A 19,073-nucleotide genomic window follows, 5' to 3' on the forward strand; every position below is an offset into this window, starting at 1 on the left:
AAATAAACATAACATTAATAGGAGGAAATCTCTAAGGTTAATATATGCTCCTAAAGATAAAGCATTATTTTATCTTTATCATTATGATAGTCCTCTGGTATGAAGCTAATAAAAATGTCTGGAGAGAAGTTATAAATGCATTATCACTAACACATGCATTTGTATGTATAACCTACCAGTTTGAATGTTTAACATTTGTTAAAAGTAAAGGGCACAGCCACCAGCAAGAATTCATAAGCTTTGGAATCCATAAGCTTCACCTGGTAGAAGAGTCAAAACAAAACATTCAGGAGGACAAGCCAAAGTAAATAAGAGCTCCTAGTTGCAAGGAAATGGAGGCAGAAGCATGAAATTGTGTCTTTCTTTTTAAACACCACAGAATAGAAAGTTTAGAATTGAAAGAGACCATAAAGATCGTCCCCTAGGGATAGCAAGCAAGGCACCTTCAAACGCCTTTAGCGGTCCTTGTGAAAACAGCAACACCAGGTGAAAGCTATAAAATGCAGTGATGGGGCCTGTGGCAAAGTAGAAGTGCATGCAAAAAGCAAAAAACAAAAGCAAAAAACAAAATAAAAACACTGCTCTGGGCCAGAATCAACAGGTGGATCACCTGATCCCATCCCTCATCAAGACCAACCACTTTGTTTTACAGATAGCTGTATAGACTTTGCTTCAGTCATTCAGCAAACACTTGATTAATTGCTATGAACCAAGTACCATTATGTGCTTGGAAAAAAGAAGACAATGATCAGAACAAGACAAAAATGACTTCTATCCTCACAGTTCTTAAAGCTCATCCATTCCTGTGGGTGTAAACTTATTTTAAGTAGAGCCTTTGGATTAGGTTGATCAGTTAAGGCATGACCCCAGATAGGTCTTATTCCTCTTATTTCTTTATAAAAGAATGTAATGTGGAGAAGAGAAAAAACCAAAGAAGCAAGAAACTAAAACAATGAAATCTGGTAGAGAAGGGAGAGACCAGCAGACACTGTCATGTGCCTTGCCATGTGACAGAAGAGTCCAGAATGGCAGCAGCTGGTCCTCAAGGAGAAAGCCTTGATTTGGACATTTTGGGCCTCCAAACTTAGTCTGTAAGCTAATAAACCCTCTTTTTAAAAGGCAGCCAATTTCTTGTATACTGCATTTTGACAGCCTAGCAAACTAACACATGGGGAGACAGGGAAGTAGACAAGCACTTACAAAACTGTGCAACTCTTGCGCTATGATGAGGAAGTTCAAGGTCCTGTGGAGACATAATGGAGAAGCACCCAGACCTTGTGTGGCTTTAGGCATCTGTATGTTAGTATGAGTGAGAAGAGAAGGAACTAGATGAAATCTGCATAGAAGGAAAGTAGTAGGGCTCATGGGGAAACATGTCTTTCAGGACTTTTATCCTGTGGACAGTTTACTACTGTGGCAAGACATTCCTCTCCTCCTCCCACACCCATTGTATTAATACTCTGCAAATGTATCTATTTCTAATGGAAGCCCTTTTCAGGGAGCTCTAAAATTGTATGATCAAGGAGGAATCTGAGTTCATTATATGGACAAACTGCTGTGTCAGATGAAATGTGGACTCTAGAGAATGAGTGTAGCTAGTGCCTTCCTTCAAGGAGTAATGGTCTAACAGGGGAGACAAAAGTGTTTATACCAGTTTTTATACCAGAGGATAGTATGCTAATCTCACGAAACAGTTAATGACAGTATACCCTCAACTGCCAGAATGATTTGTGGAGATAATAAATACAATAGGATATGACACAATATTTTGGGAATAATAACTGGAACATGCCACTATGATCCTCAACATTAATTTTTTTTTTTTTAAAGATTTATTTATTTATTTAATTTCCCCCCTCCCCTGGATGTCTGTTCTTGGTGTCTATTTGCTGCGTCTCGTTTCTTTGTCTGCTTCTGTTGTCGTCAGCGGCATGGGAAGTGTGGGCGGCGCCATTCCTGGGCAGGCTGCTCTTTCTTTTCACGCTAGGCGGCTTTCCTCACGGGCGCACTCCTTGCGCATGGGGGCTCTCCCACGCGGGGGACACCCTTGCGTGGCACGGCACTCCTTGCACGCATCAGCGCTGCGCATGGCCAGCTCCACACGGGTCAAGGAGGCCCAGGGTTTGAACCGCGGACCTCCCATATGGTAGACGGACGCCCTAACCACTGGGCCAAAGTCCGTTTCCCCTCAACATTAATTTTTCAAGAATTATTACCTTTCCCTTAAAAGGACTTAATAAAAAATTTTTCAGTCCTCCCTCTACATGATGATGGTGTCTCCCACTTTCTCCCCACATATAAAATATTAGTATATTTGCAGCATTTGAAAGTAATTGAAAAACTCTTGATTAATTAGTGGATTATTTTAATGCTTGGAGTTGAAACAAATTAAACAACAAAGATTGACAGGAGGCATTTTTCTCACTATTAAAAGGTAGAATTTATTCTTATAAGAGGAAAACATCTTAAGAAATAGAAAAGATGTGAATGAAATGCATATCTAGCACAGCCCATATTGTGGGTTATTTTTCATCTGAAATATTTGAACAACAAGAAAATAGATCAAACAAAAATTGTTTTGATCAATTTTTCATAGACACACTAGTTCTGTAATCTAACAACATCATCATCATCTAACACTTAAGGGCACTTACTATGTGTCAGACACCATTCTAATTAGTTTACATATTCATTCTCATACTCCACACAATAACTCTAGGAGGTGCTGTTGTTATTCTCATTTTGAGAATTCAAATACAAAGATGTGATGCAACTTGCCCAAAGGCAAACAGCTGGTAAGTGGTAAGGTTAGGATTCAACCCAGGTGTGTGACCCCAGTAGAAACACCCTATTCTCTAACACTGTCCAACAACTTGATTTTGGAAGGGATATGGTGGCATTTTCTGGTGAGAATGCCCTTTATGGGCTTTCAAGGCATTAGTTAAAATCTATAAAAAAATAACTGGAAATACTTTCTTAGTGAAATTTCTAAATGAGGTAAAGGAAGGAAATGCAAGTTGTGTGCTCATACTTGCCCCCTGCCAAGTTCAGTGCTGGTGATCATGAGGAGGTAAATGACCACTGAAAAATATGCTTTTTGAATATTATTCCCTTTCACCATGGCCTGACACTAAAGAAATGGCCTAACCTGCTGGTGAAGGTAGCCTAATCATACAGCAGAGAAGAATGAAAAACTAAAAGAATGAGGGTGAAGATGTAAAATGATTTAATGTGCAAAAGTTAATCAGGTGATAGTTTTCTAGATATGGCAGCAAAAACACAGGTGGCAAAAGAAAAAAAAAGATAATTTGGACTTTATTATAATTAAAAACTATTATGTTTCAAAGGACATCATCAAGAAAGTGAAAAAGCAATCTACAGAATGCAAGAAAATATTTGTGTCCAGACTATATAAAGAACACTTAAGATTCAACAGTGGGGAAAACAAACAAACCCAAAAAACTCAATTAAAAAATGGGCAAAGAATTCCTGCAGACATTTCTCCAAAGGAGACATATGAATGGACGATAAGCACATGAAAAGATGCACAATATTGTTAGTAATTAGGGAAATGCAAATCAAAATCACAGGATACAGCTTTATTCTCACTGGTCTTGCTAAAAAAAGGGGAAAAAAAGCAGACAATAACAAGTGTTGACGAGGAAATGGAGAAATTGAAACCCTTAAACATTGCTGTTGGGATTGTAAAATGGTGCAGCTACTTTGGAAAACAGTTTGGCAATTCCTCAAAATATCAAACATAGAGTTATCATATGACCCAACAAATCCACTCTTAGGTACATACACAAGATAAGTGAAAATATATGTTCAAACAAAAACTTGTACAAGAATGTTCATAGCAGTTTCAGTCATTATAGCCAGAAAGCAGAAAAAAACAAATACCCATCAACTGATAAATGGATTAAGTGTGGTATATTCATATAATGAATAATATTTAGCACTAAAAAGGAATGAAGTACTGATGCATGCTACAACATGGATGAACCTTGGAAACATTATGCGGAGTGAAAGAAGTCATTGTATGAATGTTATTTATATGAAATGCCCAGAATAGGCAAATTTATACATAGAAAAAGCAGATAGTTGTTGCCCAGGGCTGAAGGTGAGGAGAGAGGATAAATGGTGATGGTCATACAGCTCTGAATATCCTAAAGACCTCTGTACTGTACCCTCTAAATGAGAAAATTTTATGGAATGGGAATTCTATCTCAATCAAACTATTAAAAATTGTAACCAAGCTTCTTCAAAAGTTGATTATGCAAAAATATCTCTATGACTTTATAAGTTTGTTTGGATTCTGATATACATACATGTATATATGCTCTTGACATCTTTGTTTATTTTTCCATGAAAAGGTAACTTATATTTAAAGGTCATACAAAGGCAACTTAGAGCTATTCATATACTAAGTAAATGAGAAGTACATGGAAACAGAAAATCCATATCTAATCTACAGTGTTTGCTGGGAGAAGTCTTGATCTTCCCTATGCTCTAAATCTGTGTAGTAAGAACCAGGGCATCCTGGGACTGAAATGAGGACATATTAGCATACCTTGGGAAGTTAAAGGGTTGCCCTTGAGTAGAGATACCCTTGATTTCTCAGTTGTGGATCCACTGTCAAATATTTGCAGGCTTAGTCAATCCTGAACAAGGCATACATAATTTGAGAAGCACCATTCTCAGCAGTTAGTAAGATCAAGATTCATTCTTGGTGTTCTGTATACCAGTGTACATTTAAGGCACCTATTTCTCCCCCAAAAAGTCATAATATTCTCTCTTTTCTCCTAGATCTAGAACTCCCTATCCCACATTCTTTCTCAGATATGGTAAACCTTTGGTAAACCTGGGGCTGAAGCCTTGACCCAAACTCAAATTGAGGGACACTGACACCCTCCTTAGCTCTTATCATCTCTCTCCCACAGGGACAGGACATATGGCTGAACCCTCAGCTTCCTGGGTTTCTTTTCAGAATGATACAGATCTCCTAGGGCCATGACAGAGTCATGCCACAGGTCTGCTCATCACCATCATTTAAACATGTCTGCCAAGTTTAGAAGACTACAAGGCCAATCAAGGGCTTGAAAGAGGCTGTTAAAGGAAAACATAGCCTCTTGGATAATGGGACGTTTATTTCCATTCTAGTGTTAAAACTAGAAGACGTATTTGTCAGATCTTTGTTGGCTTTCAACATCACTGATGATTCACTACATTTGCTATGCTGTTCTTTTCTCCAAATTTGCAAATACATGAAGTTCCTCAATAAGGTGTTGAATTATTCTTCCCAAAGTAGCAGCCTACAAACTATCCTTTGGCTTTGAAGGAGCTTTGCATTCATTTTGTATATAATGACCCTGGACACCTTACATATATTCGTTAGACTCAGCCTGGTCATGAAGTGAGACAGAAAAGCCATTCAGTTCAATCAACATAACCTTCAAAAAGTAGAATCAAGGTTAACTCCAATTTCAGCTTGCTGAAAGCCATAGAAAATTAATATTTCATGACTCTTGGAATATGGCAGCACGTGTGAAACACTAAGGGAAGGCCATGCTTAAATTTATTAATGCAAGAGTATACCTAGTTTTATTTCTTTACCATGGCTATATCCAAGCACATAAGCAAAATTGAACTATCAATCACCTACTGCTTAAGCAAAACCTATGACAATAGTTCAGGTCTATAGACATAAGATTAGAAGAAGTTTTTTAAGGCATTTAGAAAGCAGTGCAGAGTAATGGAAATTCCCTATAAAAATTTCAGGGGGTAGAGATTTGAGGCAAAATATTTATCTTTAAAAAAAAATTGTATTCCATTTACTGCGTAAGCTTCACCCATCAATACCTGCCAGGAATTACTAAACAAACGATTGTCTTTACACTGGCCTCTTTCACGTTCTTCTGAAAGGTTCGTTAGAGGGCTTCTTCAGTCCTCTAATTCTTTCTCTCTTAGTGAAATCATGTTGTGTCTTCTTTAGATTAAATATATTATGCCAATCCTTTCTCAATTAAAATAGAAAATATTAGAAATTGAAAATGGATTAACAACCTTAGTGTTATTATTGTGAATTGGGTTTGCCTACATTTAAGATGCTCTTAGCTTGGCCTATGTAATTTAAACTCTTGTGGTTATTTCTGATGAATTTTTGAGAATAATTTGGTTCCTAGAAACAAGTGCTGTAAATCATTCAAGAAAGTTTAATTTGCTTAAACTAAGATCGACTCAATACTGCTTTTCTAAATACGTCACCTTTGTTAAATTAAAGAAAAATTAAAAATGGCAGGTTGACCAGAACTTCTGCATTTTGTGGAGTTACCGGGTTTTATGAAGTCTGGCCTCAATTCTACCAAAGCATTCAGCCTTAGCCTTTATAAATTTTTAAATAGAAATGGATTTTGGAGCATTCACTAAAAGTATTTCAGGACACCTAAAGATATTTTTAGTGATTCCAATATAAATAAGACAATTAATGCATGCTAGTCCCAGATGCTTATAAAAATACACACCTACAAAGTTCTATTTTTGCTGACTTCTCTAGTGATTTAAAGCAAGAATTCTTAACCTGAGATCCATGTGGATGTAGGAAGACTGGGAACCTTTGAAATGGTATGTGAAATTTAGAATATTGATGTTTTACTATTTTTCTGGGCAGAGGAACCATGCAGCTGCAAATTTGGACATGCATAGCTTTAGTTTTACCAGAACAATGACTGCTTAAGATTATTTATGAAATACAAATAATGGATGTGATTATTTATAATTTATATACAAAAGTAACTATTGACCCTATGCCCTGTAGATATTTTAAACATTTCTACAACTATCTAACTATTGAACTTCTGTCCATCTCTTAAGAATTAGGCCATTGTTCTCCATATCAAGGCTTCAGGAAGACAAGGAAAGGAAATAAATTTTATTATAAGAAATGGATGTCACTGAGGCAGAGTTCATAAAACCATAGGCATGGCTGGCTGCAGTAGCAGTGTGATTCTATGAGAAACTCAGAGAAGAGAAGAAATAAATCATTAAGGACTTAGTCATTGCTTCCATTTGCACAGTCAGTTCCCTGCAACTGATACAAATGTCTCTGAAAGAAATACAAGATATCAGAAGTATTTGTGACTGACCTATACTCTATTAGCAATTATTCAAAGGTCAGCCTAAGGAAAGAGCCACACCAACACCTGCTATTTATAAGGAATCAGTTAGAAAAAGGGAAAAAATAATGACTACTTTTCATCTGATATCATATATTAAGACTTTGTAATGTTTTCTTAAAGGTCTACTTTAACGTAAGAATAATTTTCTTAAGCATACTAGGCATAGGCAAAATTATGACTGAAGAAAAAAAAGTCTCCATTATGATTAATGGGCTACTACAGAAATAAAGCACAAAAAGCTGGGGGTCCTCACAAAGCATTATACTGTATATACAAAGTCCTCTGATTCTAGAACTCTTACATTTATTTTTCATGTAAATGCTTAATGCCTCCATACTATATATATTTATATAAAATAAAAGCTCCCTCTAGTGGCTAGAGAACTACCATTTTAGCTTTATTTTATATAGAACTAGGTTCACCCAAGCATATCTAACTTGGTCTCAGAATCTTTGGTTTATATAGGTTATAACTATCACTATTTGCCATATTAGATATTAAATCTGAGAATTTAAAAATATTTTGTTAATTCATTTAGAAACAATAAAAATAAGCCCATTGCATGTTAACATAAACACCATTTTTATAAGACATAAGTGTATTTTCAAAATGAAAAAAAAAATTCAGGAAGATATGCATTGTTTTACATTTTTGCAAGTCTCTGTAACATCTGACAATACAAGATGGCTGGGTTCTCATAAATGCTTCCACAGCCAATCTGTTGTGATATGCAGTTTTTGGTTACTGTATATAAAAAAAAGTGGGCCTCATACAGATATGAAATTTGAAAAGGAAGGAATAGTGTAATAGCCTTTTCAGATAACTGTGTGTATTTTTCTCTGACAAACATCAAAATTTGACAAGTACTCTTTTTTTTTTTGGTTTTGTTTTATTTTGTTTTTAGGTACTGGGGCCAGGGATTGAACCTGGGACCTCATATGTGAGAAGCCGGAGCTCAATCACTGAACCACATTGGCTCCCTAAGGGTTTTAGTTGTTGTTGTTGCTGTTTTTTTGTTTTGTTTTGTTTTGCTTTGCTTTTAGGAACTGGGACTGGGGATTGAAGCCGGTAATCATTTCTTAAAAGTTGCACTGTGTAATCTGAAACCACAGTAATTAACTTTTATATTCTGATACATTAAAATCCACTAGTCTCTCTGGGAATGGATCTTCTACCAAGTGTGATTTTAATATCATGCATTGGTCATTTGGAAAACATTGCACTGAGTTCTGAAGTTCTTTCAAAGGTTGACACACATCATTACAAAAAAATTACATTCATTAATAATACCACTCATATCATCAGAAAAGTCTTTACATATTGGAAAGCTGTCAAACTAACAGTGGCAGACACAAGTTTTCCAACACTTTTGTTTGAAAGCTCAAATTGTATCACTGGCAACAAATATTGTCAGCTGTTTTTCTTGAAGTGACAGGTTCACTTTGTTTTCAAGAAAACATCTATGAAATATCTAAGTATGAACAACCAGTTTGTCAGTCATACTTTCAAGTAAATAATGTGTTCCTTGAAAATAGCAGCTAATTTAGTTTGTAATTCAGAGAATCCACATGTGCTTTCCCTCAAGACAACCCTTGTACTTTGATTTGCAGCAGAATGCTTTATGTGTCCTCCCCATTTCATCACACAAATACTAAAAAACTGGATTCAAGCATGGAAATGTACTATAATTAATATTATTTACTGCTTCATCAAGGACATTTCTAAGTAACACTGGCTCCACCTCTCCCTCTATGTGCTCCTTCTCTTTTTTTAAATAGGTAAATGAAATTATATTGATAGACTTAAACATAAGAAAAAAGTACATAATAATATAGAAAACTAAAAATTAAAAATTGGGATATTAAAATATAATGAAAAATATTTTTAAAATTTTTTGACATTTTGTTTTTATCACTGTAATATTTGTTGTCTAGTATGTACAGTGATATTTTCTTCCATTTCATCCCCAGTGACTTACTTTTTTTCATTTTTCTTTTTTTACAGTAACTTATTTTTGTTTTTTTATCTTTTTTTAAAGACACATAAATCGCACAAAATGTTACAATAAAAAATATAAGAGGTTCCCATATACTCCACTCCCCACAGCCCCCGCTCTTCCACATCGACGCTCCTTCTCTTAATGTGAGCACATGGCAGTGAAATATATGATCGTTTTGGTGCCACTGCTTGATTTGTGCCAAGGCCCCAGCAGTTTTATTCACCACTGGTTTCTGTATCATCAGTGTGAATGGCAGCACAGTGAAAAGTGTAAAAGACATCTTAGTTTAATTAGGAAAATTGTTTTGATCTCATGGAACCCCTGACAGTGCCTTGAGGATCCCAGGGTTCCCAGCCCTTTGACAACTAGTGGTTTATATGAAACGGCAACTGAGAGAAGTGCAGGTTGGCTTGTTGGATTAACAGTCATGAACACTTAGGCTAAGAAAGGCCAATGGGTTTTCTCAAGGCCACACAGTTCTTGGGCAATTCCCATTGCATTCTGCTTCTAAGAAAGTGCTTCAGATTCTGAGTTCTTAAATGGAATACATTTTCCCACAATGATGACTTTCAGAAAATGTTCAATGACCTCTCTGTTCTCTTTAAAAGCCCAAGTTTCATTTTAGCATTTTTTCTTTTTGGTTCATTCAGGGACCTTTTAAGGCAAAACTTCTGTCAAGAATATGACGGGGATGATGCGGAAGCAAAGAACTCTCCCATGAGATTATAAATAGTGTACAATTTTGACCTGGAATACGTCTGGGGCAAATTTTGTATTATCATGTTACTGAAACATACTAGTTTTTTAGTGCCTGATGTTTATGTTTATAATAATTCCTCAACAGATGAGTGATGTGTTTCTGTATTCTAGCTGTGAGGTGTAGTCCATCAGTATGATAATAGACTAAAAACATTCACAACATTTCATAAGTTAGAAAATAAAGGAGATAAGTATGTAATGTTCCACCTGTTACAGGTGTAGTTGTTATAAAAATAGTTCTATTGGAGAGATGCTATTTGAGGATTCAAGTTAAATGAAAGGAATCCAAATCATTTAATAAGCTGAGTGAGTATTCTGGTTAACTCTACCTTTTACTGATTTAGCTAGAAATCTTAATCACCAAGTGATGCCCCAAATGCTAATTACTTACGGAACACACATTAGGATATGATTGCTTCTTGGGTCCATGCCAATGTCTCCTTATTCCTCCTGAAACTTTGTTCTAAGCACCATAGTACAGGTGGTAGCAGCAACTCATGGAGGCTAATGGGGAAATGAGTATGACAGTTACAGTGGCAAGAGCAGCACAAACATCTGATTATATTCCTGTCAAACCAGGATTTCTTAATACAGAAAATGTGGATTGGTTTTTCTTTATCATTTATAAAAATGTCTAAAGCCTCATGCTTTCAAACTGCAGTTTCTAGACTTTGTGGGCACTGAGAGTAAATTGCAAACTTTGATTCCTAATCCCTTATTATACTATATTCTGTGACAGAACCTAGGTGGGGTACCCTTGGTCATTAACACATTATTCTAGTGATTGAATAATATTAATAGAAAAAAACATATATCTTTTATTTGTGAGAACAACACTGGATACCACATTGGAAGCATGCATATGACAATACCCTTCTGTTTTTACACAAAGTAATGGATCAAAAATTGCATAGGGATTTCTAAGAACTATGATAAAATAAAATCCTAATTATTAAAAAACAGGAAATGTCTAAGAATTTTATTGTATGAAAATTTAATATAGAAAGTAGGATGAAAATTGGATCCACTGACATTGGTCTAAAATAAAGTTTTCAGGGAATAGTAAAAAATAATTTTGGTATTGAAGACTGTGTAAAGCAATGCAGAACATGCATTTTCTACTTTGACTTATCTCTATGGAAGAAACGAGGTGGAAAGAATTTTCATTTAAATTCAAAAAGCAGTTGAATTAGCATTTACTAGTGAGAGGTGATTTGCTTTCTTTTAAATAGATAATAAAATATTGATAGCAACATATCCAAGAAAATTTGGAATACTGCCATTTTAATTAATACCAATGTGAGAGGAGTTTTAATTTATTCTAAAAGATATTCTTATTTACCATTTTCTTACTTACTGGCTTTTGATTAAAATAATTTGGGGGTTGGCTTGGATTGTCAATATATCTGCTGTTATTTTATTTCTTTAATATTACCTTAATTTAATTTATAAAATAATTATTGATCAATTTGCAGATTGAAGTAGTAAAAATTTTAATGGGTTGAGTCATATAATGAATGCTTAGAAATGACTGTTTTGGAAATCAGGTAAAAAGCAAATTAATTTGGAAAGAAAATTTTAGAATTTACAGTGATAGAAATATAAGTATTATTTTATAATATCATAAACACATTATAAGTATAAATAGAAATAGAAATCATAGAAAATAGATTTTCTTTTAAGAATGATATAGAAAAAATAGTCAAAAATATCTATTAAAAAGTTTTTAATTGAAAATTTACATGCTAATTAGTATAGGAATATATCTTTAAATTTACAACCCCCCTTGCTGCCTGGACTAGTGTCTACTCTCTGTGTCCATTCGCTGTGCATTCTTCTGTGTCTGCTTGTCTTCTCTTTTTGTCTCCTCTTTAGGAGGCACCAGGAACTGATCCTGGGACCTTCAGCTTGGGAGAGAGGCACCCAATGGCTGAGGCCACCTGAGCTCTCTGGTCTGCTGCATCTCTCACTGTCTCTTCTCTGTATCTCCCTTTGTTGCATCATCTTGCTGTGCCAGCTCTCTGTGGCAGCTCTCCGTGACATGGACCATCAGTTCTCCATGGCGCGGGCCAGCTTGCCTTCACCACAAGGCTCCAGGAATGAAACCTGGGACCTCCCATATGGTATACTTGAGCCACATCTGCTTCCCAGTAATGGAATACTTTAAAAATAAATTTAAAGTTTTAAAATCCTCTTTAGACCATAAGACTCTGAAACTTAATATTCTTGTCCTTGTTTGATTCACCCGCTTAGAAGGAAATTGTTCAATTTAACACTAACTAGAGGACTTGCTACACATTTAAATATAAATACAAGAAATAATGGGTCTTTCACTGCTGGCTAGGGCTCTAGCTCTGTGCAACGTCTCATACCCTCTGAAATGGCCCAGCTCACGGCCCCAGGAGGAGGCAAAGCCCAGGCAAGGGCAGAAAAGTGAAAAAGTTGGTTGGTGAGGTGGTTCTAGTGACAACTACATGTATGCCAACAAGCTCTGAAATATACAAAGAGATATTCTTGTTTTCCAGGAGCTGAGACACAGCTATTCTTAACGACCAGGTGTTCTCATAGTCAAGCACATGTGAGACAAGGGTTGATCAATCATTCTTTCAGATTAGAAACATATTAACTAGCAAATAGGAGGCAAAAGGGAGAATTTATCTCACAGCACAGAAGCCCTCAAACTGTAGTGTCCATCCCACTAAGATGGGATGTGGTCAACAACACAGAATATAGGGCCCCAACCTCTAGAGTTTCAGATTTAGAAAACTTAGAAGAGTAGGGGGCCAAGTAGACTGTCGTTTTACAAGTATCTGAGGTGTTGAAGGTGGTTTCTTTGATCACACTTTAAGAAACCCTCCCACACGAAGTATATACAAGTACCAGGGAGAAAAAGTCCTTAAAAGAGTGGTATGCTTAAAATAACAGAAATTTGTAATATACTGGAAGTGTAAATAGAGCTGTCCAGCACATGGATTTAAGCAGTGTTAGGTGAAAACCTTACTTACTAAGTGACTTATTTGAGTGACTTGTCAATAAAACACATTGATAAACTTCTTCTAAAATATTATTCAGGGCAATGAATTAAGTAGCAACTTCTTGAAAATATTAAAATACTCTTTTGTGCTAACTATTTCCATTTTTATATGAGGAATAAAACACTGAAAAATATAGGACTATACTTTTCTTTAGGCCAAGACCGTTTCATATTTAGAGCAGGGTATTAATTTTGCACTAAATATTGCCTGCCAGGGCTCTTTTCCAATTTCTATTTCATGAGTACAATGTATATCTAAAGAAAAAGCTCTCCATATTTATTGAAACTTCTGAACATGCTTTTCACTAAAGCCTTAGGGGCAAGGTGCAGAGAACATGACCTGAGTCCCTGGAAGAGGGTAAGGGACTTGTTCCTTCTCAAACGATACATTTCGTCATGGAAATAATGCATTGATGATTGAGGTGGGGACAAAGTTAAGGTCAGAGTCCCTACAGAAAACGTCGATTTAAATTAAAAAAATAAAAATCTTACATTTAAAATAGCCTTCATGTTTAAAATTCCCAAGTAGGTGGCAAGCTCCTTGTAGGTGCTCAGGACAGCATTTATGATATAATAGCTACTCAATAAATGAATGAAAAGCCTGCCTTTAAGGTATACTAAAGTTCAGGGAAAGGCAGTTATACAAGAAAGAGTTTGGGACCCTAGGTTTTGTTGTTTGTTTGTTTTTTCCCTATGAAATAAGTACTCTAATGAAGTTTATCTGTAAATTACTGAAGGACTCTGGGCTAAGGAACTCCTCCTAAAATGAAATTTTAAGCTTTCAAATTCAGTTGTATTATAAAAAGCAGAAACTTGAAAAGTTCCTTTTGTAGGAGACAATTTTATTTACTCCAGATGGTTTTGTTCAGTTCCTAGGTACCCAGGAAATCTATTTTTCTCAGCTTTCTTGTATCTCCATAGGGCCTTGGGCATAATAAATATTTGTTGGATATACTGTTGAATTAATGATATGATTTTTCTCCCACAATTTTCAATGGTAGGAAAATATGACAGAATTTGCCATCTATTTCTGCTTATATAAACTCATTAAGACCTCAAAATCCCCTAGAAAAACGCAGTTTGGCAACTCTGGTTTACTTCCAGATTGTAAATATCCCACTAGATTGAATAGGCTGATGCATTCAAAGTCATCAAGATTAAATGTTCAGGCTCAAGAATAAATATATTAACTACACAAAGAAACAAAGCCACCCATTTTATCCATAGAAACAAACACTGCCATTTAAAACAATCAGACAAGAATGCAAAATTATACATAGCAGTCTGTTTATCCCAACATAGTTTATAAAGACAAAAATTAAAAATAACATAAAACAGCAAAAACCTTTATATGTTCATTACTAGGGAACTCAGTAACCAACATGTATAATTTTCATACTATAAAGTCCTGTACAATTCTGATCTTCATTTATGAAGAGGAAATTATGTATAGAATACGTTTCTATTATGACCTTTGTGATTGTACATCTGGAAGAACACAGACTAATATGTTAAGAGCAGTTACTTCTGAGTGAAGGATTATGGTTGATTTAAATTACTCTAAATTTTTCAATTTTTTATAAATAAACATGTTACTATGATAATATTTTAAAAGCTATTTTTAAAATGGATACTACTTAAAAGGAAACTTCAAGCAAATATTTTTCTATGGTCATAACTAAATCAATGCATAATTTAGAAGGTATTTCATTATTTAAGTCATTTTACTTTATCACTCGGCATTGAGAGTTCTTAGTATTTCAACTTTGCCTCCTGACTAAGTAATGTTAGCCATGGCCTGCTACCTTTATATTCACCTTTTCAGTGATGTAGAATTCCACCTAGTGAAATCTTGTCTTCTCTTTCCTCTAGATGACTTTGGGCCAAACCAATATTTAGACTAATAGGAAAAGCCCCAGGAATGTCTTACTATAATTGCAAACAGTATCTCATGGAATCTATGGCCAAAATCTAAGAATAACAGTGCAGAATAGCCTCAAATTCAAAACAAAACAAAACAAAAGCAAACAAAAAACTAGGGCAAACTATTTTAAAGTTAAAAATAGTTAATTGTCTTTTCAACAAATGGTGCTGGAACAACTGGATATTCGATAGAATAAAAATGAACTTTGACCAGTAGTACTTCATACCACACACAAGACATTTTGAAATGGATCATAGACCTCAATATAAAAGCTAAAATCATAAAATGTCTAGAGTAAAACATAAGACAAGATTCTTTAAGTAGGCAAATATTTCTTAGCTAGGATACAATAACTATAGAATTGAAAAGAAAAACTGTTAAATTGGACTTCATCAAAATTATAATTTCTGGTATACAGAAGATACCATTGAGAAAATCAAAAGGCAAACCATAGACACAAACAATTATTTCCAATACATGTAATGACAAAAGACCTGTATCCAGAAGTAAAAAAAATGGAATAATAATAAGAAAATCAACCCAACTAAAGCGGTCAAAAAAACAGGAACTTCATCAAAGAAGATAGACATGACCAATAAACACATAAAAGATACTAAACATTAGGCACCCAGAAAATGAAACTTAAAACTAAGTGAGGGACCACTTTACAGTCACTAGCAGGATGGAAAAAAAGGAGCATACACATAACACCCAAGCAAAAAAGCCAGCAATACCAAATACTGGTGATGTTATGGAGCAAATGGAACTCTAATGCATTTCTGGTGGGAAAAAGTTTGGCAATTTCTTATAAAGTTAAATATATACTAACCATGGGATCCAGCATTTCATCCAAGATAATTGAAAATATGTCTATAAAAAGATTTCTACAAGAATGTTAATAGCAGCTTTATTTATAACGACTCAAAACCAGAAACCATCTGAATATCCAATAGCAGGCAATTGGATAAACAATTGTGCTATATCCTTACAATAGAGTACTACTCAGCAATAAAAGGAAATGAACTATTGACACATGCAACAACCTGGATGAATCTTGAAAGTATTTTGTAGAGCAAATACATATGATTTCATTTTTATGAAGTTCTAGAACAGGCAAAACTATTCAATAGTGATAGATTTCAGATCAATAGTTTAATTTGGCACATGGTGGAGGGGATTGCCTGCAAAATTACAGGAGGAAACTTCATGAGGAGATGCAAAAAGTGTTCAATATCTTGTGGTGGTTAAACAGGTATATAGATTTGATAAAACTTACAAAATGTACACTTCAATGTATGTGTTTTTCGTGTGTAAATTATGCACCAATCAAATAAGTAAAAACTGGTGCTTGCTGCTTTAGAAAACAGTTTGGAAGTCCCTCAAAAAGTTAAACTTAGAATTATTATATGACTTGAAATTTCACTCTTAGATAAACCCCAAAGAATTGAAAGAAGGGATTCAAACAGATACCTGCACACCAATGTTCATAGCAGCATTATTCACAATAGCCAAAAGGTGGACACAACTTAATTGTCCATTGACAGATGAATGGATAAGCAAAATGTGGTATATACACACAATGGAATATTAACCATGACCATAAAAAGATATTAATTTCTACTACATGCAATAACATGGATAAACCTTAAAAAGAGTATGCTAAGTGAAATAAGCCATACACAAAAGACAAATATTGCATGATTCCACTTCTATGAACTATCTAGTCTAAGCAAATTCATGGATATAGAAAGTATACTAGAGGCTACTAGGGGTTTAGGGGTGGACAGAGAGATGGGGAGTTATTGCTTAATTGGTACAGTTTCTGTTGGGGCAATGAAGCAGTTTTGGTAATGGATGGTGATGATGGTAGCACACCATTGTAAATTTAAGTAGTACTACTGAATTGAACACTTAAAATGATTAAAACAGCAAATTTTACGTTGTCTTTATGTTACCACAATACAAAGAGATTGAAAAAGTAGATGTTTGGCTATGGGGATTGGAAATAAGGGAATTCCTTAAGACTAGTAATTCTCAATTTTGCATCCCAACCACTTAGAAAGCTTGTTTAAAGGATTGTTGGCTCCCACCCAAACTTTCATATTCAGTAGGACTAGGTTGAGGCCTGGGAATCTGTATGTCTAGCAAGTTCTCAGGTGATACTGATGTTGTTGTACCAGGAACAGTTTGAGCACCACTGCCTTAGAGGTAGACAGAAATGATTCCTAATTTCAGACATAATCAGAGCAATTAAAATTGTCCTGCAAAATGCATACTACTAGAGGGAAAGCTGGAAAATGTAACAGGGACTGTATAACATTGTGAAACCTCACGAGAAATATGAATATGGGTAATATTGCATATGACTTTTTACAAAATATAAATACAAATAAACTGGAGGGATGGAAACAGAATAGCAACTATGTACAGCAGGGAAGCATAGAGAGATCGAGCTGATGACTTTTTGTTTGTCTGGTTTTTGTTTATTATTTTTATTGGAAAAATGAAAATGCTCTAATAATGTTTGAAGTGATGAATGCACAACTATGTAATTATATCAAATACCATCAATTATACACTTTGGATGGCTTTATGCTTTATTGATATGCATCAACAGAATGGATTTGTTCAAAAAGAAAATGAAAGACCTAAATGAGAAGCCCCACATGAAGCAAAAAAAAAAAAGAGTAAAAAAACAATTTTGTTCTGCAGATAGCCTTGCTCTGGTTTGATACAAGAGTAATTTTAAAAGCTGAACTCCACACGTATGCCTATCAATTTAATGGGAGTGCAGCTTAATGTTTTGAGTAATTTTCTGAAAAAATAAAAGTGGACTCTTTATTTGCTTTCATGGGTTAAAGGAGTCCCTGGAAATTCATAAACGGAGTTGGGAAATCCTCTGAAATTAGTTACAATGTTTTTGTTCATGAAACTTTTATTTTCCTGGAGAGAAGGCTAAGTTTTCTTCAGATTTTCAAAAGAATATGATAAAAAAAGATTAAGAAGTAAAGCAGCTCTGTGAGTGTCTCTTCAGATGTTTAATTTTCATTTACAAGTGGTTTCTTCAAAGCTAAACAATAGGTGGACAAGACAGCTTAAAACTTTTTTTTTTATGCTAAGCACTCAGAAGTTTTAAATTTAAGACTTTGTATAGATATTCTGTAGGTCACTAACTAAAGAGGAATGAATAATGGTACCCCATTGAAAGAACAATAAGAAAAGAAAGAGCTTCAGAGAGTTGCAAGATATTCCAGAAATGCAAATTTTTTTCAAGTTAGATATCCTTAATTTTATGTTATTACACCTCTACTTTCCCCCACTATTCCTGGTTCCAATGTAATTAAAATAACAAATATTAATGTAAAATTAAGAATTTTACTATGTTGGTTGGGCAACATAGGAACAATAGAGCATTTGTGGATATAAGAGCATTTTTATACATGCATATAAATTTTTGGTGGAGAATATGCAAACATTGTATATAGCTAGAATTATCATTTATAATTAGCATTATTTATAAGCATTTCAAGGGCCTGCCATACATAATATAAGAATATGGCACACCTCTATATTCTTTGTCCACTACAATTTTTCTTTATTCCTTACAAAAATAAGCAATGTGTTTTCAGACTCCTGCTTTACCTGATTTATATCCTAGACACAGATTGAAGTGGTTGTTTTTATTTCCCAACAAACTACTAGAAATGTGTTGCATTAAATTGTTTTCATGCAACACATGTAAATAATCATAGAGCTTCACTATCAAAATATTTAAAACACAGATTTAGTATCCATACTAAATCAAATATGTTAAATAGTTTCTGGAAGAAGCCTACTGTGGACATCTGACTCATGTTTTATGACTTAGAAGTATGTTGAAAACATTTTGCTGGTAAAATGTTATGGCTACCACTAATGCTTTCATATACTGTTGCATGAAAAGTGTGAATTTTATTTTTCTGCATGCTTTTCAACCAACTATATGCTCATATATGTTCCTGGTCTAGATAGTTTACGTGTGCTAAGCTCTTTAAGAGACAGAATACAAATAGTCTTATTATCTGAACTTTATTTTTACTCCCATTTTTAAATCTTTACATAGAATCACTCTTCACTGTGATGCTCTCTTCTCCCTCTTCTTGTCTGAGCTGTTGCTAACAGCTTTTAATTTGGGGAGTC

The 19,073-nt window shown here is 34.6% G+C and overlaps 1 protein-coding gene across 6 annotated transcripts in view; it reads right to left on the reverse strand.

Annotated features, from left to right (window-relative positions):
* HS3ST5 (heparan sulfate-glucosamine 3-sulfotransferase 5) overlaps window positions 1–19,073 on the reverse strand; it is a 292,703-nt gene that overhangs the window by 244,323 nt on the left and 29,307 nt on the right. Inside the window, exon 2 of one of the 6 annotated variants that reach the window (XM_058307307.1) lies at window positions 10,337–10,440. The exons of 4 other annotated variants lie outside the window; for them this stretch is intronic. The gene's annotated coding sequence lies outside the window, so the exon portion shown is untranslated. Of the gene's footprint in view, window positions 1–10,327; window positions 10,441–19,073 lie in introns of all 6 variants that reach the window. One more of the 6 variants, XM_058307311.1, reaches the window with a different exon arrangement.

This window comes from Dasypus novemcinctus, chromosome 11 (genome assembly GCF_030445035.2).
Source record: "Dasypus novemcinctus isolate mDasNov1 chromosome 11, mDasNov1.1.hap2, whole genome shotgun sequence".
In the NCBI taxonomy this organism is placed as follows: domain Eukaryota; kingdom Metazoa; phylum Chordata; class Mammalia; order Cingulata; family Dasypodidae; genus Dasypus; species Dasypus novemcinctus.